Genomic DNA, 18,066 nt, shown 5'->3' on the forward strand with positions numbered 1-18,066 from the left:
CTCTCTCTCTCTCTCTCTCTTAGTTTACACACTTTTACTCACACCTTCTGCTGTCCTTCTTCAACTCTATCTCTCTCTCTCTCTCCCTCTCTCTCTCTTTTACACACATTTACTCACACCTTCTACTGTACTTCTTCAACTCTCTCCCTCTCTCTTTCTCTCTTTATTTTACACATATTTAATCACACCTTCTACTCTCTCTCTCTCTCCCTCTCTCTTTTTTCTTTACACACTTTTACTCACTCCTTCAACTCTCTCTCTCTCTCTCTCTCTCTCTCTCTCTCTCTCTCTCTCTCTCTCTCTCTTTTACACACATTTACTCACACCTTCTACTGTCCTTCTCTCTCTCTCTCTCTCTCTCTGGTCCTCCATTTCGGGGCTCAAATGTTCCACCCGCTTTTAGTGCAACAAATACTCCCAAAATCACCCACACACACTCACAAACACTCATACACACAGCAATCAAACACGCTTTGCAATTTATGAAAAACAACGTTCCATTAACATAGCTCAGAACCTCTCTCTCTCTCTCTCTCTCTCTCTCTCTCTCTCTCTCTCTCTCTCTCTCTCTCTGCCAAAAGCATTCCTCCGATAGATTAACAATAAAATGTAGAACGAGGGACAATCGCTGCCAGCAACCACGAACATCGCCAAAACGAAAGAAGAATCCAATAACTAAGAGTCAGTATTGATGGAAATGACTACCGAGTCAGGAATGCATAGACTATTCATAAGGACGGTATGCCAGGGGAGTTCTCAGTGCCTTCCTTTCACTAAAGTGTAACAGTGCCTCCTCTGTGCGATACTCCTACGGCACTGAGGCCATCACACTTGTAAAGACAGTATCGCAACACTACCGGTCTCTAGAGCAGTAGCAGAGCTGTGATGCAACGTATGCTCTGGTCATTACTTGGATCGGTGACCATACACGAACGCTAGACAATCTACCGTGGGGTTAACTGAATTTAACAACAAAACGTAGGTGTATGGTGCAAGACCCCGTAGGGGGGCAGCCCTGTCAGTGCACCACATGCGGTGCACCGTAGGCATTACCTAAGGTTCTTTGCAGCGTCCCTTCGGCCCCTAGCTGCAACCCCTTACATCCTTTTTGACTGTACCTCCGTCCATATTCTCATTCTTCCAACTTGCCTCCCACCACCTCCTAACAATTGATTCATAGTGCAACTGCGAGGTTTCCTCTTGTTACACCTTTAAAATCTTTTTTACTCTCAATTCCCCTTTCACTGTTGAATGACCTCATAGGTTCCAGTGCTTAGCCTCTGGTCTAAATTCTTTATTCCATTCCATTCCGTATGGTGCAAGAGGCAAGCGGTTAGAGAGAGAGAGAGAGAGAGAGAGAGAGAGAGAGAGAGAGAGAGAGAGAGTGATGACACCCAACAGTAACTACCGCTCGTTGGTACTACAAAATCCGGCCGCGTCTGAGCAGCGGGCCATTTCTCGCCTTTCTTAATAAACACGAGATGCAAAGTGAAGACGTCAGTCAACAGAGGGGGCCATCTGCACCAATAACTTGGCACGCTGCGAGTAGCCATTCCGGCCACCCCCACACCCTCAATGGCAGATGATTCAATTTCCGCTCTCAAGATCAATCAATGGATGTTCCATCGTGTCCGTTACGCTCGCAAGTGGCCCACTGCACTCACTGGCAGGCGAGAATAAGCAAAGGAGATGGCAGCACCAAAAACCATATCAACAACAAATTTGAAATTGACTGTAGATTGTATAATTGCCACAGTCACTATATATACATATACATATATATATATATATATATATATATATATATATATATATATATATATATATATATATATATATATACATACAGTATATGGTTCAGCCCTTCGTCAGTGGCTTGAAATAAAGTCGAAACCGGTCAGGACCTATTTTCTCATCTGTGGTAATGTGATATATATATATTTATATATATATATATATATATATATATATATATATATATATATATATATATATATATATATATATATATATATATATATATATATATATATATATATATATACACATACATATATATACATTCATAAGCACACATACGTAGAGAGAGAGAGAGAGAGAGAGAGAGAGAGAAAGAGAGAGAAATGATGACCAAAACTGAAAATGAATAAAAAAAAAAAAATAGCCTACAAAATACATTTGCTTTTAATATCTGGGCGAATCTCAAATTCAACCAGCCAATACAATACCGCAGCATCAACAAGGCTTTGTCACAGCAGCGAATGAATAGCTGTAATGAATTCCCCAAATGAATAAAATAAAGCGGGGCCGCATTTAGCCCAAATATGTGGCCCCTGAAAGTGTCAACATTCACCATTCACCAACCTGTGAGCGAGAGTATGGGCGTGTGCGCAAATGTGGATATGTACATTAGTATATTTTCAAGTTACTGGAAGCCTTCAAAAGCATACTTGTACGATTGAAATTGGTTAGAAATGGCTTCATTATGACATCAGTACTGAGACCTTAGTTTATTTTGAGGTTACTGAGAACTTTTCAAGACATACGTTTATAACGGAAAATGATTTAAGATAGCTTCCGTCTGGCATTAATAAAAAACGCTCTCTCTCTATCTCTCTTAATGCACGTATATATATATATATATATATATATATATATATATATATATATATATGTAATTGTAACGGCCACAATGCCCTCTTAACTTTCTCGAATTCTTCGTGCTTTTTTGGACATCCTTGTCACCGCAAAGCCTTAGGATCCAATTGCAAGTGATATGAAGAAATTCTGATGTACGTACGCGACTATAAAAACAAACTATCTGCAAGTAAAAAGAAATAAAATAAATAAATAAAAAAATGCACATCCCGTATATTCGCCGCAATAATCGTCCAACACCGCCGAAATAATGTTTCGCCCCTTGTAGTGGAACATCAATAACACAAATGAAAATATGGGACTAATGAAAGCGCAATATAAATGACCCCCGTCAAAATCACAACACTGCCCTTCAAATTACGCAAGAGGAGACTTCCATCATTTGTTAACGGAAATGAATAATATCACTGACGTAAATCCCTACGGCCATCGATTGGAGCCCAAAAAGGAAAGGGGGCTGGGTGGATAATCATTTGGTCTGCACTGGACGCTCTCTCTCTCTCTCTCTCTCTCTCTCTCTCTCTCTCTCTCTCTCTCTCTCTCTCACACGCAGACATAAACACCGACACTCACTCACACACACCCAGACATAGACAGATACACATTTATATATATTTATATATATATACATACATATATATATATATATATATATATATGTATATATAAAAATGTGTATATATATGAATATATATATAGTATATGTATGTATATAAAAATGTGTGTGTATATATATATATATATATATATATATATATATATATATATATATATATATATATATATATATATATATATATATATATATATATATATAAACTTCGCGCGTGTACTAATACTAGAAAATCACCCTTTGGACTTAAAATAATACCCTTGATTAACGGACACAGACGCGACATTGGGGCCCCTTTCCCTCCCCCCCACCACCCGCCCCTCCCAGAAGGCGTCCTGTGACCGAATAATAAAAACAAGTGACTTTCTTTCTCAGAATTCCACCGCAAGCTAATTTCGAAAATTCCCCCGAAATCCCACACCGTCAACTCCGCAGACACATTCATCTCAAGAATTACGGTAAAGGATATCTCGAAAATCTCCAGGAATTCCCACTGCGAATTTCCGAAGAGAAAAGAAGAAATAAACGCACACATGTGTATACGTATGTATACTATATAATATATATGTATATACATATGTTTACATACAGACATATATATTTATACACATATATATATATATGTATAATGTCTGTATATAAACATATGTATATATAAATACATGTATATATACATATATGTATACATATGTTTATATATATATATATATATATATATATATATATATATATATATAAAATAAAAAAGAATTACAGGAGAATACAAAGCACCATTAAACAAAAGAAGAAAAAAATTTCATTCGCTGAAACACTTTTGATGATCAGGACAGAGGCGCTTTACAGTGTAGAAATTCAGGACATCAAAACACTTTTTCAAGTAGAAAGTTGTCAACAGCTTTCAGAAAAGGGTTTATCTCCTCAGACGCCTCGGAGAGTTTTACCTGTAGACTGGTTCAGCCCTTCCGGAAGAGAGAGAGAGAGAGAGAGAGAGAGAGAGAGAGAGAGAGAGAGAGAGAGAAGGACGGGGGTCAGTGCTGGATGTCCACCAAGGTTATAAAGTGCCATTTAAGTCCAAGATCTCGAGAAGTCCACTGCACTTGAGGTACAGAGTGGCACTTTTACGACACCCAGAGGTTCGCTCTCTCTCTCTCTCTCTCTCTCTCTCTCTCTCTCTCTCTCTCTCTCTCTCTCTCTCTCTCTCTCTCTCTCTCCTGTTGCTGAATGCCGGAGTGAAAAGGTCATGCATCCATCCATACATACACACATACATACATATATGTATACATACATACATACATACATATGTATATAAATATAAATACATATATCTACATCTTATACATATTTTTATATATATAATATATGGATATATACATAAATATACATCTTATACATATTTATATATACATATATGTATGTATATATATGTATATATAAATATGTATATACACATATGTATATACAAATATATATACATATGTATATATATATATTATATATATACATGCATAAATGTATATATATAAATATATATAATATATATATATATATATATATATATATATATATATATATATATATATATATATATATATATACATATATATCTATCTATAAAGTTGATGGAAGTTATACAAGCGCTACTTTTTACACTCAAAAATATTATGGCACAAGTAAATTCTGATATTGAACTCACCATAACTTGGGAATAACTTACACCCAAAGGGAATTAAATATAACTGATAAGCCAGTCTGACCTGAACCGTGAAAGGTCAAAGCCGACAGTATATCACTATATCTAAACCAGAAGCTCAGGTTCGAATCCTGGGCAGGCTAGATGCCCTTAACAATCATGATACCCCTTGGGTGTAAGTTATTCCCTTCGTAGAGTAAGTTCGATATTAAATTATATTTGACTAAATATCATACATATAAATATAATAATGTATATAATATATATATACACACATACCACACAAACACACACACATATATATATGTATATATACTGTATATATAAATACAATACATGTATATAATAAATACGTATATTAAATACACACACACACACACACACACACACACACACACACACACACACACACACACATATATATATATATATATATATATATATATATATATATATATATATATATGAGCGTCTTTGTATCCAAACAAAATCTATTTTCCTATTGAAGTGGCTCCTCTGTACAAAAATAAAATAAAAAACAAATAAAGATAACCACGACCCACAATCCTCCCCCGCCGCTATTCGCTGCTTAATAAAGACTCAACAGAGCAGAAAAAATTCCTCCAGATTAAGCTCTTCAAAACCTAAACAGATTCATTATCAGCCCTATTTCTAAAACTCCAAACACTCGTCAGCCCAGATGACCCTTGAGTACCTTGTTAGTGGTACCATAGTACTACAAATGTGAACAAATGTTGTTCCATTTTCATAACTCTGCCTTTCTTGCATACCAGAGCTATTGCTTTGACAGAATACAGTAGTTGTCACAGCATTAGGTCACTGTTTTGACAGAATACAGTAGTTGCCATTGTATTAGGTCACTGCTTTGACAGAATACAGTAGTTGCCACTGTATTAGGTCACTATTTTGACAGAATACAGTAGTTGCCACTGTATTAGGTCACTGTTTTGACAGAATACAGTAGTTGCCACTGTATTAGGTCACTGCTTTGACAGAATACAGTAGTTGCCACTGTATTAGGTCACTGCTTTGACAGAATACAGTAGTTGCCATTGTATTAGGTCACTGTTTTGACAGAATACAGTAGTTGCCATTGTATTAGGTCACTGTTTTGACAGAATACAATAGTTGCCACTGTATTAGGTCACTGCTTTGACAGAATACAGTAGTTGGCATTGTATTAGGTCACTGTTTTGACAGAATACAGTAGTTGCCACTGTATTAGGTCACTGCTTTGACAGAATACAGCAGTTGCCACTGTATTAGGTCACTGTTTTGACAGAATACAGCAATTGCCACTTTATTAGGTCACTGCTTTGACAGAATACAGTAGTTGCCACTGTATTAGGTCACTGCTTTGACAGAATACAGTAGTTGCCACTGTATCGGGTCAATGTGAGAATTCCTGTCACCCGTCTTCGCTTACAATTTGAACCACTACAGTTGGCATTAAGGAAAGAATCCTAGCGAGGATTTGTTTAATACTGTTCAAAGTCAAGCACAGCTGGCAAAGAAACATTCTCTACCCCATTCCAACTGACAGGTAACGTAGAATGTTCTAGGAATGGATGTAACCCTTCAAACAAAGCAGATAACACCTGGTTCCCTGGCTGCATTACTAAAAACGGCCTGAGAATTCATTTAGATTTATATTGAATTTATAGCACTGGGTCATCAAATATAACAAGGACGCCCAGATAAGTTCTTCCTCGGCCCCAAATGCCCAAAATCACCTCGAAACCTACTCAAAAATTCCCTTGGAATTCCCTATACAAAACTTTCTGGATGACTTGGGAGGAGGGTTAAATCTTTAGTAACTACTGGTTTATATTTTTGCTCACTCTTGTTTTAAATTTAAATTTAAATTTTTGATAACCCTGATTTCACTTCACTCGGAGAAAGGCGAGATAAAACTCTGAAGGTCAGACCTAACTTCTGAAAAATCTACACCTGTTGCGAACATGACAGGAAATTTTTAAGTGGCCCACCTATCCTGGTGTGTAATAAGCAACTGATTCACCCCCACTAAGTAACATTTATTTAGAAACTAATTAAAAATAATTCTAGTTACATAAATATTCTAAAACATGAGGAAATCTGACGTGGGAAGTATACTGGAATTTTTTGGGATGCGGCCATACCGTCGCTCCTCGCCCTGTCAGGGAATCGAACGCTTGTCCCAGAGTTTGCCAGCTGGGCGCGCTACCACTGCACCACGAGAGAGAGAGAGAGAGAGAGAGAGAGAGAGAGAGAGAGAGAGAGAGAGAGAGCCCTGCGTTGAAAAGCTCATTCAACTGTCATTTCTCTAACAACCACTGGCATTTATAACAGCTGTAGCATAACCAATAAAAACAAAAAAAATTGTCTATTTGTGAATGAAAAACCACCATAAAATGAAGTACACGGCATGAGTAGTTCGAGTCTCTTGACCAAATTAATTGAGTGATGAAACTCTAAAGATAAGGATTCCAGTCCTGAAGAATCGCCAGACCATTTTCCTTCTTCAGATTCAGATTCCTAATGAGATTTTCTATGCTACTAAGAATTTTCGTCTTATTTCGTATCAGCACCTTGTATGAAGCCCCGAAATCCATTTTTTGAATCATCCGAATTCCATTTTTTTAATCCTCCCAATTCGATATTTTGAATCCTCCGAATTCCATTTTTCGAATCATCAGAATTCCATTTTTTTAATCCTCCCAATTCCATTTTTTGAATCATCCGAATCCCATTTTTGGAATCGCCCAAATTCCATTTTCGAATCGTCCAGATTCCATTTTTTGAATCGTCCGCATTCCATTTTTTGAATCGTCCAAATTCCGTTTTCGAATCGTCCGAATTCCATTTTTCGAATCATCCGAATTCCATTTTTCGAATCATCCGAATTTCCATTTTCCGAATCATCCGAATTCCATTTTCCGAATCATCCGAATTCCATTTTCCGAATCATCCGAATTCCATTTTTCGAACCATGAAATTAAGGCAGTGAAAACGAGGGAGTTGGAGGGGCTGGACAGCAAGATACAGAGATCCAAGAAATAAAGGAGATGAAGTACCCGATCTGAATGTGAAACAGAAAACTCCACAGTTGCACTTAGCAGTAACAGTTTGGGAGGCTGGACAGCAAGATGGAAGAAAAGATACGGCAATGAAAAGTCAAATCCTGGAAAGTTTGTTCAGCTAGGGACCTTTGGCAATGCCTACAGTGCGTCACACGCGGTGCACTGACGGCACCAACTTCCTGGAAGCAATTCCAGTTTGATTGTAATTCCAATATAGAATCTTCATACTGTTTGGCATAAGAGGTGAAATTCCTCACAAGAAATTCCAACAACAACAAATTCTGAAGCAGAGAAGAGGAAGTTCTGGCTGTTGCAGGGAATATAATACCAAACCTTACAGACCAGGGCCCCAGAAAATCTAAGCCTAAACGACTGTAACACCATCAGGAAAATAGCTTATGCACCCAGGCTCTACGTCTTCCAGTTCCAAACTCATTTCCTTTTAAGTCCTCTTCATTTCCCTCTGCATTTCCTACCTATAAAGATGATACTCCGACCGCCGGAGAGAGAGAGAGAGAGAGAGAGAGAGAGAGAGAGAGAGAGAGAGAGAGAGAGAGAGAGAGAGAGAGAGAGAGAGGAGTGGGGAGGGGGTAGGCCGAAATTGCGGAGCAAGGAAATAAACATAAATATGAAAAATTACACCTTATTTCCATTTCGCGAATATGCAGGTCTGAGCGGTGATTCCGCTTAAATATCTGAACCTCTGTCTACAATTTTTTCAGCTCCAAAAGTAATTGAATGTTTAAATTACAAAATGAAGCCATTATGAGAGAGAGAGAGAGAGAGAGAGAGAGAGAGAGAGAGAGAGAGAGAGAGAGAGAGAGAGAGAGAGAGAGAGTTTAGGGAAATAGGATAGATATTTTTGATGCCATATTCACTTTCACAAACACATTTGAAACGATAGAGAATACTACCATTAAATAAAAATTCAATATAAAAAATAATAAAGATAAATCAAAGAAAATAAGATTAAAAATAAGTAAGAAAAAGTAAAAATAAATAAAAACTAAAAAAAAATTGAAAGAAATATATAAATAAAAAAGAGACAACTTCAAGCTCTATGAATTGTCAAAACTTGGAATACTAAAGCTTTGCCATCATTCATAACAGTAAAAGGAAAATAACAAAAGGAAAAAACAAAAGAAGACAAGGACAAACGTAAGATGTGCCAAAACAAACTTAAGACGAATAGAAAGACGAAAATAACATGAGAAGCAAAATAAAAACAAAATGAAGAGAAAAATAAAAACAGGACGAAGAGAAAGAGAAGGAGCAAAGAATATGAGAAAAAAACAGACGAAGAGAAAGACAAAAATAAGCTCAGCTAAACAAAAGTAAAATGATGAGAAACACAGGAAAAGACGAAGAGAAGAATAAAAGTAAGATGAAGAGGAAGGCAAAAAAAAAATAGGAAGATGAATAAAGATACAAAAAGGGGTCTGGAACTGTGCCAAAACAGTTTGGGTCAAATCCCTGAATCCTGGAACACACGTATCAACAATGCAACTCATTCGCTTTGTTTGTAGTTTGTAATCTTTGTTTATTGTTCTCAGTATTCCAATATAGCTTCGAAAGTTAATGAACTCTCAATTTGTTTAGTATATTTGTTGCACATTGTGAATAATCATATTTATAATACCATATTTACATCTTCAGTTCCTGAAACTGCGGACGGGAAGGCCACGCCTTGAGTATTCGGCGTAAAAGGAAATGCTTTGTTAAACAACTCTCTTACGTAAAAGGAACTGCCAATGCACTTTTGGATGTCTGTATGCGCACTTTGGATGTGTATATGTATGAAAGCGTTGGTAATAAAGGTATGTGCGTGTTTGTGTCTGTATGTGTGTGTACACAACCAGGGATGTGTGTATGTACGAAAGCGTTGGTAATGAAGGTATGTACGTGCTTGTGTCTGTGTGTGAATGCGTGCACAACCAGGGTAATGATGCTACAAACACAGTTTCACTGATGCTGCAATTGCAAATTCACAAACATCGCCATCTTCCCCTTCGACATGTACACCAAAAAAAAAAACCCTTCAGCATGTACACCAAAAAAAAAGATCTCACCTCCACGTCCATCACAGCCCTGTCATCATCATCATCATCATCATCATCATCACCAGCATCATCATCATCACAATGATGCCGTTAGCAATCATATCATCTTTACTCCCGGAAACCTTGTAAATCATCACTATCAGAGCTGTCATCCGACCTATCACCATCACCCATGTTGTCATCAACGACCGCTAATAAAATGGTAAGGTCATAAAACCTATTTTAGTGGGCGGGGCATTACAGAGTCCTCCTCTCTCTCTCTCTCTCTCTCTCTCTCAAATCCAACGAATCATCATCATCATCATCAATCAATTGATTCAGGAAGTCCGATAATGTCAGGAGAAAAAGTCACTGGGACATTATACCGACCGCGCTCCCAGAGAGAGAGAGAGAGAGAGAGAGAGAGAGAGAGAGAGAGAGAGAGAGAGAGAGAGAATAACAAAACTACTTATCAACAAAAATTGATAAAACAATGGACTACAGGGCGACGATTAATAAGACAATGATTTGAAGAAGAGGATGATACTTCGAAAAAAGTAAAATAGAACAGAGAGAGAGAGAGAGAGAGAGAGAGAGAGAGAGAGAGAGAGAGAGAGAGAGAATAGGTAGATGATACACAATGTATAGAAGCGTCAGGGAGACAATCTATACAGCTAAAATACCGTTCGTCTGCATTATCGCTGCTGGAACTCACTGCCGCTGGCATCAGATCCCGCAATGCCTGTTGCAAGTTACACCGAAGAGTTTAATATTTTATTTTCGAAGGAAGAGGATACAGCCCTAAGCTTAAACCTTCATCAGCCATCTTTCTCACCGTCATTATGAAGGAACGGACACAGATACACCAGTCAGTGATCAAGACGATGAAAGACGGAGACGGAGAAATTCAAGAGAGAGAGAGAGAGAGAGAGAGAAGAGAGAGAGAGAGAGAGAGAGAGAGAGAGAGAGAGAGAGAGAGAGAGAGAGAGAATGAAACGGATTTCTCAAATGTTTTTTCCGATGTATCTTTGGCGACCCGCATCCAACACCTTCCATTAATTTCTCTTTGAGCGAATCACCCAAGAACCCCTTCTTCTACTCCCGAACCCCCCAAAACCCATCCCCCACCCCTCCTTCCTCGATCTATACATCCCAAGGCTCCCCCCCTCCCACAACTCGCCCACTCCCACACTACCTTTTCCTAAAGAATCGAAATAATTTTTGCCTGGTCAAGAGGAAATTCTGGGAGGTTATATGACGGAAATCTTTCTAAATCCGGGATTCAAAAGGGCGCCCTCGGACGGAAGCTCGCCAAATTACAAAGATAAAAAGGAAGAAAGAAGGATATAAAAAAAAAGGAAGAAAGAAAGAAAGAAAGAAAGTATACGTACGGAAGGCATTTATATCATTACATGAAAGGGGGTGAGAAAAAAAAATAGTGCAAAAGACATTCTCTCTCACTCTCTTTTGAGAATCAACAATTCACTGAAGATTGTTACATAAATACGATGAAACTTCTAATGAATTCTATCGCTGTGTGCGTCTCCAATGTGAGAGAGAGAGAGAGAGAGAGAGAGAGAGAGAGAGAGAGAGAGAGAGAGAGAAGGAAGGGGGGTAAGGGACTCAAAAGGTTAAAATATGACTCAGCGTCATTTCCCAGCGTTAGCAAGCACTCTGACGTCACTAGGTGCGTATTAAGATAAAAATGAAATGTTCTTTGAAAATCACCATTTGTTTTTTTTTTTGCAATCACAGGTGACAAACATCTGGTAATTAAGCTTAAAACTGAAGGAGAGAGAGAGAGAGAGAGAGAGAGAGAGAGAGAGAGAGAGAGAGAGAGAGAGAGAGAAAGTTAAGTATACCTTAGTTTAACCAGACCACTGAGCTGATTAACAGCTCTCCTAGGGCTGGCCCGAAGGATTAGATTTATTTTACGTGTCTAAGAACCAATTGGTTACCTAGCAACGGGACCTAGAGCTTATTGTGGAGTCCGAACCACATTATAGGGAGAAATGAATTTCTATTACCAGAAATAAATTCCTCTTATTTTTCATTGGCCGGTCGGAGATTCGAACTCGCGGCCAGCAGAGTGCTAGCTGAGAACGGAACCCACACGCCCATCGAGGAGAGAGAGAGAGAGAGAGAGAGAGAGAGAGTTAAATATCCAACAAGAGAATTATATTCAGCTGCAGTGAAAAAACGGACAAAAATTAAAGATGACCATTCATCACAGAGAGAGAGAGAGAGAGAGAGAGAGAGAGAGTTCATCATTGAGAGAGAGAGAGAGAGAGAGAGAGAGAGAGAGAGAGAGAGAGAGAGAGATGCTTAGGCCATGTAAATTAAGGTCACATTCAGTAGTGGCCCACCACACCTGTGCTAACGTAACTTCAGTAAGCACACTTGTCGAACGAAGTAGTCACTTTGACACCTCCCCCATTACAAGCTGTTTCCACTACCTACTACTTTAATGAAAATTCGGACATTAACATGAAGAGTAACTAGTTTCAGTATCATTTAAAGATGCGTAATTTCTCTACGCTTTATCAACGTAAGCGTCAAAATTTTTATACTTAGGAGATGCGTAATACTTCACAAACTAAACAGCGTCATGATATAAATATATAAATATAAATATATACATATATATATATATATATATATATATATATATATATATATTTATATAATATATATAAATGTATGTATTATATATATATCTATACGTATATATATGTACATATATACATATTAAATATATATATATATACATACATATATATATATATATGTGTGTACATATATAGAGTGTATATATATATACATACCTATATATATATATATATATATATATATATATATATATATATATATATATATATATATATATATACAGTATATACACCCACACCAGGTATGCAAGTACACCCACACACACACAAGAAAATACTGCACTTATGAGTCCTCTCTCAATTTACTGGGAGAATTTACGAGGATCCTTTTACAGTCCAATTTCTGGCGAATCGTATTTCTAAAGGCTATTCTATATTTTATCCCTTAGCGACATAAATATAAAAATGCCCTTCGTTTTTCATTTATATATATACCCCTTTCCAGTAAAACAAAGATGTGTACACAGAGAGAGAGAGAGAGAGAGAGAGAGAGAGAGAGAGAGAGAGAGAGAGAGAGAGAGAGAGAGAGAGAGAGAGAGTTAAATATCCATAAAGTGAATTTCATCAATTTTAGCAAAAAAAAAAAAAATGGTATAATAATTAAAGAATAACATTCACCTTTTGAAGAAGGCTGTAATGAGCAACGAGAGAGAGAGAGAGAGAGAGAGAGAGAGAGAGAGAGAGAGAGAGAGAGAGAGAGAGAGAGAGTTTAATATCCATCATGTGAATTATATTCATTTGTAGTAATAAGACGAACAAAAATTAATGACTACCATTCATCATTTAATGAAACCTTTCATGAGCAACGAGAGAGAGAGAGAGAGAGAGAGAGAGAGAGAGAGAGAGAGAGAGAGAGAGAGAGAGAGAGAGAGAGAGAGACTCATTTCCATTTATCACAGCAAAATAAACCTAGCACAATACAACCCGCATTGGAGAAAAAAAATGAAAACAAACAGTATCTTACACAAAACACCAGATATATCTTCAGAGTAAAAAAGAAGAAGAAGAAGAAAAAAATATATGTACGGGGCGAACGAACAACAAAATATAATATAAAATAAAACACACAACCTTAAACGCAACCACAATACAGATATATATCGCCCTCCTCTTAAATATCAAACGGCCAGCCGCAGCCAAGCACGGAAACTAAAGCGAATTGCCGACACGACACTACTGAGCGCCATCCATCCACATGCATCCATCCAGCGCTGAGCGGTTCGTCATTACAGCAGGAACAGCAGCACCAGCAGGAGGTTCTGACGAAGCGAGACTCGACTTACGTTTAAAGCAGCGGAGAAGTCTGCCGAAGCGAGACTCGACTTGTGTTTAAGGAAGCAAATGCAGAAAATTCTGACGAAGTGAGAATCTACTTACGTTTAAGAAAGCAGAAAATTCTGGCAAAGAGAGACTGAACTTACGTTTAAAGCAGCAGATAATTCTCATGAAGCGAGACTTGACTTCCGTGCAAGGCAGAAGAGAATTTTGACGAATGACTGAACTTATGTTTAAGCGAGACTCAACTTACTAAAGTTTAAGGAAGCAGAATATTCTGCCAAAGCGAGATTCAACTTGTGCTCGAAGCAGCATAAATTCTGACGAAGTGAGACTCAACTCAAGTTTAAGGAAGCAGACAATTCTGAGATTCAACTTACGTTCAAAGCAGCAGAGAATTCTGACGAAGGACTCTACTTACGTTTAAGGCAGAAAAAAAAATTCTGACGGAGCCAAACTCAACTTACGTTTAAGGAAAAATACTTGACAAAGCGAAGCGTCTGGAGGCTTCTGGCTCTCTTACCTGGAAGAAAATAAGAGAAAAACGCATTAGTTACGTCAACGTCATCATTCAGGAGGTAAAGTAATTAGTGCATAATGAGGGCATTAATGAGAGTCACGAAATGAAAGTGACAAAGGAAAGATGGCTGTAAAATAGGGACTTCTTGTTGTAATGGTAATGAAAATGTCCTCTTAAGTAGTCAATTCTCCCTAAAATTATTAAATAAACATTTGGTGACAAAAATACATGAAATCGTTCATATTCAAACTTTATTCCTATATTTAAAATATCAGTTAATTGGACTGAATTTATCCCCCTTTTTTTAACTGTTTATCCGAATGTGAAGCCACATACAATGTGAAATTCCCATTGGTTTCAAACGTACTTAATAACAAAACTACAAGAACTAGTTAAAAGTAAAAGTAAAAAAAAATCCAAACGCCATTAAAATCAAAGAATACATAAAAAAATATAGCAAAAAAAAAAAAAAAAAAAAAGAAGACAGACGAACAATCAAGGCCTCATTTAAAGGGACCATCTAATAACCATATTTGGACAAAAGGAACTCGAGTTCCATTTCGCAGCCGCCTGCTGACGTCACAACAACACTCCGGGAGGGGGCGGGGATGTGATTATTCACGGCGGCGAACCAGACCGAACCGAACCGAATCAAACCGAGCCATTTCGCCGATGAACACTCCGGGAGAAGAACAATAACGCTTTTCCTTTTACCTTCCCTGGAAACCGTTGGCAGAAGAACAATTGATGAGAAAATGATACATGCAAGTTCCCGGCCATGTTAATTACCTGTCTATATACTTATTCTCTGAGAGAGAGAGAGAGAGAGAGAGAGAGAGAGAGAGAGAGAGAGAGAGAGAGAGAGCTGTAAAAGTTCTAAAAGTGGCTGGGAAAACACTTCCGTAAATGAGTCTAAAGCTGCATTCGATATTAAGCAACCAGCAGGAGACTATTTTCAGAAGAGGACCTATTAAGGGGAGTTCTAAAAGTGGCTGGGAACTTTCAGGACACTTCCCTAAAATGACTTTCATCGTGGATCATCCAGCAAATGATGTGATTTGTAGTTCTACGTCTATGATCGGATACGCCCTTGCTTTCCACACATCATACATATATAATATTTCTATATATATATATATATATATATATATATATATATATATATATATATATATATATATATATATATACTCTCTCAACATGGGTAAATAAATTCTTGGAAAACTAGTGCAGTGAGTATGTGAGGAAGGCAGAGCGGCGCCTGCGAGTATATTATCAATCACAGCATCCATCAGCTCGTGATGAAAAATCTCCGCGCATCCAGCATCGCCGAAAACGTTTATCTTCCACTTATCTCGCCAACAAGAAACACCCCCTTGTCTAGGGACTCTTACAATCCCTCCCTTGACTGTCGGAGATTATTAAAAATTCCCCTGACTGTGCTTTTTTACACGCATTATGCATCTAGGAGCTATGAGCAAACCTCCTTATCGATATGCACACACAACTAGTGTGTGTATATATGCATATATATATATATATATATATATATATATATATATATATATATATATATATATATATAGATATACAATATATAAATATATATACTGTATGTATGTATGTATGTGTTTGTGTATGTATATATATATATAAATAAATATATGTACATATACAATAAGAAATTGTTGTGGCTGATAATTCTCGTATACATCACTGTTGGAAACATAGCATGCTTCTACACTGGGAACTGTTTTATATATATATATATATATATATATATATATATATATATATATATATATATATATATATATATATATATATATATATATATATATATATACACATATATATAATGTGTGCGTGTGTGAGTGTGCATGGCACATTTTTTCAAGTACATTTGCCTTACGCCCTTACAAAATGAAATGCAAAATAACCCGCTAAGGGTTTGTGGAAGTTTGTCATCAGCCCTACATACCGGCGTACCCATATATGTATTTCCTCTGTCTGTAACGAAAATAGTCTACGGATAATCAACTCTACGTTTTGACTTGCCGGCGTCCAGCCCGGGGCCAGTACGTAGCCTGAAGGTACCTATGGCCAAATTTCGGGAAAGTATATTTATTCCCTCCAGTCAAGACAAATCCTCTCGACTCTCTTCTATAGAATTGAATATGGAATTTTGACCAAAGGACAAGCACTGGGACCAATGAGGTCGTTCAGCGCAGCTGCACAATGAATCAATTGTTAGGAGAGGGTGGAAAGTAAGATGGAAGAAAGAGAACATGAACGGAAATACAGTAAAAGGAATAAAAGGGGTTGCAGCTAGGGGCTGAAGGGACATTGCAAAGATCCTTAAGTAATGCCTACTTTACGCCGCATGAGGTGCACTGACGGCACTATTCCCTTACGGGCGACTCTCTCCTATATCACCGTCTTTTCTGACAGCGTGGACACACTCATAATGGCGTTTAGGTGTGACCTAAGATTATCACTACCGTCTTTCAGCGGGTGACAAAGACCAGACTAAGAAACTGAAGCGACAATGAGCCTGTCTGCTTTTATTCACACGGAACGTTTCCCAGGGGAATGGCCAACAATTCATTTCCAGCAACAACTGGTATGGCATGTTATTTCTGGGATATTCCATAATTCCACTGTTCTCTTTGTCGTATTTGTTGCGGAGAGCTTTGCCATTGCTGGGAACGACGGAAATCAACGTCAGCCACAAACATAGCCTTGAGTCTTCAAGATAATGTAAATATCACTACTTACACACAATACTAGAAATGGCCTATGACCTGTCCTCATACAACGAAGGAAGTCAGACTCGCAATTGTATCCCGACGTTACCAAACGACACAGAATCAAATATAACTTATGTAATGAAGAAAGTCGGACACACTTGTATCCCAACCTTAACCAACGATACATGATCAAACATAACTTTGGGTCGAAGCAAAGGACTTCTATTACTTGCCCTCATGCAACGAAGAAAGTCAGAATTACAATTGTATCCCAACGTTACCCAATAATAATAATAATAATAATAATATGTTGAAGGAACGGATTCATGTGATGTTCGATGTTTTTTTTTTGCTGTACAAAAGTACAGCAGTCAATATCACATCAAACTGTCTAGTTGTTAGGTAAAAAGATCGAACATAACTTTGGGTCGATGCAAAGGACTTCTATTGCTGACGATTGTATCCCAACGTCACCCAACGACACGAAATCAAAATACAACATGAAGTCGATGCAAAAAAAAAAAAGACTTTATTCGACTTGCAACGACACACCAACACCAAGGTGCAGACGGTGGCAGGAGTGTAGCAACGGCGCGGAGGCAATTTCTACCAAACACTGTAACAACTGGTGTCTGGCTGATGCTGATGAATCGTCCTTTCCTGGGGGGAGGGGGGAGGGGAAAGGGGAGGGGGGAGGAGGAAATGAGTGTCGTGCTGGGAAGGAGTGGAATGGTGGGGCCCATTACAGAATCGGGTAACTCTGCTG

At 37.7% G+C, this 18,066-nt stretch overlaps 1 protein-coding gene across 9 annotated transcripts in view; it reads right to left on the reverse strand.

The window, feature by feature from the left end:
* The window catches only part of LOC136843436 (neuronal calcium sensor 2), a 988,260-nt gene that overhangs the window by 151,741 nt on the left and 818,453 nt on the right, over nucleotides 1-18,066 (reverse strand). Inside the window, exon 2 of one of the 9 annotated variants that reach the window (XM_067111922.1) lies at nucleotides 14,498-14,553. The exons of the other annotated variants lie outside the window; for them this stretch is intronic. The gene's annotated coding sequence lies outside the window, so the exon portion shown is untranslated. The remainder of the gene's footprint in view (nucleotides 1-14,497; nucleotides 14,554-18,066) is intronic. 9 annotated transcript variants of the gene reach the window in all.

Source organism: Macrobrachium rosenbergii, chromosome 11 (assembly GCF_040412425.1).
Source record: "Macrobrachium rosenbergii isolate ZJJX-2024 chromosome 11, ASM4041242v1, whole genome shotgun sequence".
In the NCBI taxonomy this organism is placed as follows: Eukaryota; Metazoa; Arthropoda; class Malacostraca; order Decapoda; family Palaemonidae; genus Macrobrachium; species Macrobrachium rosenbergii.